General features: G+C 37.7%; 1 pseudogene; it reads left to right on the plus strand.

The window, feature by feature from the left end:
- The first annotated feature begins 5,647 nt into the window (after window positions 1-5,647).
- LOC122807557 lies at window positions 5,648-6,405 on the plus strand (annotated as a pseudogene).
- Window positions 6,406-8,546: the final 2,141 nt, after the last annotated feature.

The raw sequence follows: 8,546 nt of genomic DNA on the forward strand, positions 1-8,546 counted from the left end.
CTCACTTGGGCGTTGGAAATGTTTGGGGGGCTGCAATCGTTTGGTATAGATATCTCACCTTTTTTTTAGTGTATTGTCTATGGTAACACCAAGTAGCTTGGTCTGATTGGTGGGTTCGATGATTATACCATTGGCGGAGTTTATGGAGATGGGTGGTGTGCCAGGTTGGATGATTTGTTAGAGAATATCATGAGCTTGGTTTTGTTTAAGTTGAGAATGATTTGATGGCTGGTGAGGTAATTTTCAATGTCCTGGAAAGCGGCTTGCATTTTGTATTGGAGTTCTTGAGGGGAGTGAGCTGAGCAGATAAGAGAAGAAATGCCCAACCCATCCTGCTATCCCATTCACTGTCACATATATATATATATATATATATATATATATATATATATATATATATATATATATATATATATATATATATACATATATATATATATATATATATATATATATATATATATATATATATATATATATATATATATATATCTACACCGTATTTCTTCATAAATAAGACCTAACCAGAGAATAAGGCATAGCATGGTTTTCCGAGGTGGTCATGATATAAGCCCAACCCAAAAAATAAGCCCCAGTTAAGATGGTAAACATCACACGATGGACATGTTGAATTATAAAATAATAATATTATTGACACCTGTTGACTGAGGTTATCGTACTCTGATCACCATTTTCGGACCATTCGGACACCCAACTTCTTCTCTTTTCAGAAAGTCGTACGATTCTTTCCTGGGGAGTCCTCCACGATTCTTACCATAACCCTAATCCTCACTCATACTTGACGTTTGAGATCCTTGACCCATAAACACTGGCAAGTGTACTTTGATTGGTCAAAGTACAGACAACTTATGTAAAATGTGCACACTTGATAATGAACAGGTGTGGTTGTGTCTTCTTAACTGTCACCATTTTTGTTGCCACTCTTGTCTCGTAAGTCTTCAATTATCCCCCCAGACAAGATGAGTGCAAAAAGAAAGAGCTATTCCATCAAGTACAAGAAAGAAATCATGGAAGACTCCTGGGGAAAGGATCTGACTTTCTGCAAAGAGAAGAAGTTGGATCTCCCAATGGTCTGAAAATGGGAAGCAGAGTACAATAAACTCAGTCAACAGGTGGACAAGGGAAATGCTTCGAAATGCAAGTGTGGATCAGGTCAGCAACCATTATTTCCTGAGCTGGAAGACATAATCTGTGAATGGATGCTAACAGGAGAGCAAAGGCTCTGATTGTGCGCAGGGCTGATATTCAAGCATTTGCCCTTGCAATGGCACCACAGTTCGAAATATCCCCAGAAGAATTCAAAGCATCACAACACTGGCTGGATGGCTTCCTTCAGTGATATGAATTGTCTCTAAGAAGATCATAACACTGTTCAAGCTGGAAGATATTGAAGTTATTAAACGTGCACTTGCATTCAAGTCCTTTGTTGATGGCATCGACTTTTCTAAATACCAACTCTCCAACATGATTGCTATGGATGAAACTGCAATATTTATGGGCCAAGGATCTCAAACAACAACTGATCAGAGGGGTGCCTCATCAGTCTACATTCCCTCCACTGGTTAAGAAAGTGCATGCGTTACCTGTGTTTTGGCAATTCATCTAGATGGAAAGAAAACCCCACCTCTAATCAGTAGTAAGGGCAAGAAAGATAAGATTGAACGTGTTTTAGGCATTTACATTCTTGAAACCGAAAAAGCCTGGTGCACACAATCAGTTATAAGGAAGTGGGTCAATGTAATGCTGCCACTTGTTTTGTGGGGTGGCAAAAGAGGTCTGCTAGTCTGGGATTCAGGCAGCACTCACTGCGCTAAAGACATGAAGAACTTCCTTGCACAGAGAAGAATAGATCAAATAATGATTCCCACAGTAATGAATGCCTATCTCCAGACTCTTTATATTGCAATAAATAAGCCATTCAAGGACCATTTGTGCATGTAACTCAATGAATACATTGAAAATAGAATGGATAGAAATCAGTGTGGAAACTTTGTGAAGTCTAGCCTGCAAGAGGTCGTGACTTGGGTGAAGAATTCATGGGATAAAATCACTGACAGCTGTGTTGCCAATGCTCTACAAGCAGGCTACTTGGACAAGCAGTGCTCATTTAAGGAGAGCTCTATTTCTAGGCATGACAGATTGGGGCCAATGGTTCTTCAGGAAATGGAGTCGTAAGAAATTCAGACCAGAATTCGGGAGTTGGAGACTTATGACAATGTTCCAGAAGAAGATGACATGACTGTATTTGAATAACTTTTTTGTTATTGGGGCAACAGAATGGATTGCTTCTGCTTTCAGCTGCCAGCAAGCTCTTGTCAGTTTTTTGACTTTATTGTATTAAGGTAACATTTTGTTATCAAGGGGTAATTACAAATTCAGGCCACTAGTTCCCAGACTTCATTTTTATGACTTTCCATCATTCTTCTCATGGCTTGGATAAGGAATAAAGAAAGCATAACCACTCATAAAGTGGCAGTTATTTTCTTGTTTTATTTCCCTCCTCCAATACACATGTATTGAGATTTTTCTGCACTTTCTGTTAAGCATGAAATATTGCACTGTGAAAGCCAATGTGTAGATATTCTGAAGTTGAAATGTTTGTTGCACTGTTTATGTAGAATTCTCACACAACTATTAACACATTACCTAGAATTGTTGCCCTGTAATGGGAAAGTACCAAATAAATGCCAATTTGTGTACATGAATAAATGTCGATTTGTGTACATTAATAAATGTTGATTTTTGTACATGAATAAATGAATAAATGTAGATTGTTGTATGTGGGGGGTAAATAATAAGCCCTAATGCGTATTTCAGTGGGGGGAAAGTATAAGACCCGGTATTATTTTCGGGAAATACGGCATTATATATATATATATATATATATATATATATATATATATATATACCACAGAATGTTGATCAAAAAAGTATATTTTTTTCATTTTCTTATGGTTTTTAGGTTAGGAAACAAAATCTAAAAGTGTAAGATAAGTGGCAACAGTGAGCAGCATCTGAATGCAGGCAAAAAATCTGAAAGATTGATTTTATTATTATTATTATTATTATTATATAAACAAAGTTTGCATACAGCAAGATTCTGGATATATTAAATAAATATGAAGAGACAGTGTTAAATACTTGGTCTGAATGTATAATCCCAGAGAAATGACTGAAAGCATAAATGTAATCTCTGTGAGAACCTATACATGATCCAATCAGGTATGAATAATGATTCGTAAGAAAAATTTTCTTTTCCTCTCCTTTGTAGATGTAGGGTTTGGGACTGAAGGCATTACAAAATGCTGAAGCACTGTCTTAAGCAATACTCATATATTCAAGAGTAGGTGTCTCCACTGACATCCTGGAGGTTAATTTCTGACTACTAAACATGCAAGCCCAAGGTGATTTCATATCAGATTTTGACTCTGCAGAAGAATAAACTGGGATCTGTGCCAGTTTACTATTGAAATTATGAATCCACTTCTGTTGACCATTCAGGATGTTGACCCGAGATGCTGAATTCGGAATTTTAAAACAGCAACCAAGGTGAGAATGAATACATTGACATCTGTAGTTTGATGTATTCGACATAGCAGGAGGTGACATCACTCACCTCCTGCTATGCACATTAATGCAGCATTACACTCTACAGTCAATGGTACATTAATTCTATGATTTTGCAGGGGGCTGTTCCCCCCTGCACCCCTCACACCCCCTGCACATTAAATATACCAACTCCGAGATTGCACTACAATGAGGAAATGAGCTAATTCCCTTTTCCTCACTGAACTGCAATCTCCCTGCACAATGTCAAACCCAAATACGTGAACTATACTTCCCGTTCAATGTAGTGTAGTTGGTACATTTTGGTTCAGCATTCTACCGACTTGAAAACTGCCATTCAAACACATTCTGGTCAACCGATGCAGTTTCAAGGTTTTCAATGTGAACCATTTCTGCCATTATCTGTAGACCCTAATTTCTCAGCATAAGTCTTCTGATGTAGTGGCTATAAAAATCTGGAGATTCACAAGTTGCATGGAGAAATCTCAGCATCTGGATACATACTGGAAGGTAGAGGAAAGGTTTGTTTCCAGCTCATTTGTTATGCTTCTGGAGTCCTAAATGCTGGATGACTTTCTACATCATAAATCCTTTCCCTTCAAACAGCAGTTTGACCATTGATTTTTGTGATTGAAATAACTTTCCCAGCTATAGTATACCCCTTCAGAACCCCAGAGTAAAAACAGTGGACTGGTAGGAGAACAACATGACACAGACCAGATACCATCATGCAGTGTGGGGAAACTGTCCTCTTCACCAGCTGCTGTAGGAGTGGCATGTCAGGTGTGGGCTTATCAGATGCAATCACCTGATCATGTGTGCACCTGCAGAAGCCTGAATCAGTTAATGTATTTAACTTTCTTTCTTGCTGCTGTCCCAGTTTCTTTTGCTGTTTATGATCTGTAAGAAAGCAGGAAAGACAAATATAGTACAATATAATAAGATGGAGTGCATGTCAAGGAAATGTGTTTTTTCAAGGAAAAGCCTATCAGTTCCTAACTCTGCGTGCTGGACACTCTTTGATAAAAGTGGCAAACTTCTTCTAATTACTAAAGTAATGGTCTATCATGAAGCAAAATAATAATTCAAGCTGATCAGTCATCTTTTGGACATGTATGGTGGACATTATGGTATGGCTGAGGGTATTTTCAGAACAAAAGTGAAATAATAATTTTAAAAATATAATTTCAGATATCACTGAAGTGCTTTAAACTTTAAGGAAAGAATGTATTATTAAAACTTAATTTCAATCTAGACCTGAGCAGTGACCTATGAATTACATAAAGATGATAGGTCAACCATTTTTTTCACTGTCTTAAAACTGAGCTAAGCTGGTGGAATGACCACAGTTCCTTCTAAGCTACATGTATCCATGGTTCTGCACACCCTCATAATACTCACACAGACACCCTATCTGTGGGCATGCACACAAACTGGCGACAATAGTTAGTATTTCAAAGTGATCTAAATTACTAGCTTTTTGCAAATGTGTGCAACCACTTTTTTTAGCAGTTGTAGAAGTTATTATTAAGTAACTTATACCTTTTTATTATGAGGTGCTAACTGCTTAATAATACATTCTGTAAGTGATATATTCCTTACCTTACATGGCCATTTAGGGGGGTGATATTTAACTGTCTGACTAAAGTCATGCAGAGTGGGCTTCCAGTTCCAGGTGAATATAACATGCATGGCAGGTACCACATCTTAGTTAACCTACCCATATCATCACTGGAAAATCCAGTGTTAGATAGTACCTTAATACCAGTACGATGGAAAGGTTAATACCTGCAATGCTAACCTACACTCAATAGTCAATGGCTTCTGGATATCTTCATTAAGTTAAATGTGAATGAACGTTTTTTTTATATCTGTAATGCTATAAAACATCCTACAATTTAACAGCCTTTTTCAGAAGTTGGAAAAGAAAAAAGATACTCCAAAGAATGCAAAGGTTGTGGAAGTAATTCAGCCCGAAGTACGTGAAATAGATAATCCTGAAAAGGAGGAAGTGACTATGTTGGATGAAACATAAGAACGGAAATAAACCTTTGAAAACATGGCAACTTTACACAAAGAAGAAGATATGAAAAAAGTATACACACCAAAGAAAATGGACAGTCCTGGTCCAAAACACACAGACAGTCTGAATAAGGAAAATGTAGTTATTGACCCTTCTAAGGTGATGGTAGTGCCAACAACAGTGATACAGTCTGCTTCAGTTCCTTTGACAGTCCAGGAAGAAGAAGAGGAGGAAGATGACCAGGGGATTATCATTAAAGTAGCTTTTACAGGAGATGACGTAATTGATGACTTTGTTAAGGAAAAGCACTCTCAGATAGAAGCAGACAAACCAAAGGACTTTGATCTCACACTTCCAGGATGGGGTGAATGGGGAGGAGTTGGACTGAAGCCTAGCCAAAAGAAAAGGAAAAGATTTATTGTAAAAGCTCCTCCTGCAACTGTTAGAAAAGACCAGCATCTCCCCAATGTAATCATTAATGAGAAGAGGGTGGCAGCCACAACAGCTCATCAGGTGAGTGAACTACCATTTCCATTTGAAAGCCATCAGCAGTCTGAGAGCAGCCTTCAAGCTCCAATTGGTAACACCTGGAACACACAACAAGCTGTGTGCAGAAACTTACATCTCCCAAGGTCATCACCAAGCTTGGCTGCATTATTGATCCCATCTCTGAGCATGATACCTTTTTGCAAAAGAACACATCCAGAGTCCCAGAGGTTGATATTAAACTGCATATACACAGGGACCGTAAACACAACTGGAAAGGAAAAAAGTGCTGCCAAAAAGTGGACTGAGAAATAGTTTTCCCATTGTTTGCTAGAACATTTAAACATTATACAGCTACCATGGTCATCACCAAGTTTGACTCCATTATTGACCTGATGTCTGACGAAGACACTTTCACTTTCCTATACAAGAAGGTTCAACAATGACATCAGACTGAAAATGGCACCTGATGGAAAAAAAAGTGCTTCCAACAAAAGGGCTGAGAAATAGTCCTGTTTTCACTTAGTGCTATTTGGACCCACTAAAACAAGTGAAGAATTTAGGGAAGTCTGTTTGTGACCTGAAATTTTGCTCATGCAGACCTGCTGAAACCAATGTTTCTAATATTCTGGCTGTTGTGCATATCTGTGTAAGTGCGGAGATGTTACAGAAATTAAACTTTTTTTTGAGCATTAATTCCCAAGGGTGACTCCATCGATTACACTTAATAGTTGTAAGTCAGATTACACTATGGTGGAGTTGTTCTGTTTACACTGTGCCTTTAGACTTTTTATTCTCATGGCATTTCAGCTGCTAAGTTGATGCTGCTTACTGTTAACCGGAATTTATACTGGATGAAGTTCATGGCATCTTGTTCCCAGATGGTGTTTTTGTGTGTGTGATCTCATGACTTTGAGAATGGACATATTTAAATACTAACCATGAGAATTTTCTACCATGCAAGTCTTAGAATGGCATTAATCTTTGAGTTTGATATTTTCATAGAGAAGCATACTTTTTCCATGTCTGATCTGGTCCATCTTGTTGGACAATGTACTTTATGGTCTGCAGTTTTCTTACCTCTGTTGCCCCTTTTAAATAAAATTCTCCTTTCCAGAAGTATTGCACACAGTCTCAGACCTTAGGCTGCACATGTGTGCATCTGCTGTAAATATTGATCTTTTATAGGCATACTTAGAGGATTATGCACCCTCAAAAGAGGAAATCACTGAAATAAAATTGGAACCCAAATAGTGTGGGAAGAAATAGTAAAAAGTAAATAGTGTGGGAAGAAATAGCCAGGGAATTGTTATGGCTAGGCTTGTATAGGCCCTAGGGCTGATAGCCTAGTACCAACCTATGAACCTATAAAGTGAAGATTATAACATTAACTAATGCAGGGCACATGATCTCTTTTATGCACTATCAGGAAAATCTGAGTGTAATGGGTGGGTGGGGTAAATGCCTTATCAGTGCAAGTGCAAAAACAGTAGAGATAGCTAAAATAGGCTTAACATTCACTAGGGACAGAACTTCACAATCTCCAAAGGAGATTAGATTATTGTCTTTAAAACCCATCCCCAGTGAATATGTATTCTCTGGTATGTACCAGAGATGGTTATTGCAGGAGTGACCTGCAAATTTATTATCAACTCAGGTTAAACTACATCTGTATACCTGTAAGTATGATAACACTAAACAACTTTCAACTTGTGAAATTAATTGACACCAACACAACCATGTCCCTGTTATCAGGTAGTGTGCCGTAAAGTCCTCCCATTGACCTTTAAACTGATTTGATTACAACATCTATAAACCAAGAAATCCTGCCACATCACGTGCAGCACCACTGTAAATTGAATTCTTTAGTTATCAAATATGAAGCAAATAAAAAAGGGGGAAATATAAAAAGGGGGGGGTTAGGCAATAAAGAGCTACCCAACAAGGTGTTGGGGTAGCTAAAGGAGTTTTGTACAGTTGCCTACCAGAGTTATTTACTGTTGATGTGTGGAGAAAATTGGATTAAAAGAAGAGCTCACACTCTACATATGGTTGGGAATGGAGAGAGACAAACTATCTTGCTCTGGGCTTGCATGTTACTATTGTCTCAAAGCCACATTCCCAATGAATATACACCAGTCATGGCTGATGCAGGAGTAACCAATAAATGTATTAATTCTCTGAAGAAGCCCTAGTTTTAGGTATGGGCAAAAGCACTCAGTTGTGATTTACATTAAATATTTCGATATTATGTGAATACAGTGTTGGACTTTATTTTGCACTTAGAAGCCTTTCCATGGCATACAGTCATGAATTGTGCCTTTTTTGTGTAGAACAAAAACATTCCAGGTGATAAGCATATCGACATGTACATATGGTATAAATAGAATTACATGGTGTAAATAGTTTTTTTTTATGGTTATACCCTCCTTACCGCTTTACTTTCTTC

The sequence above is a fragment of the Protopterus annectens genome, chromosome 7.part1 (assembly GCF_019279795.1).
Source record: "Protopterus annectens isolate FY-2018-M chromosome 7.part1, PAN1.0, whole genome shotgun sequence".
NCBI lineage: Eukaryota > Metazoa > Chordata > Ceratodontiformes > Protopteridae > Protopterus > Protopterus annectens.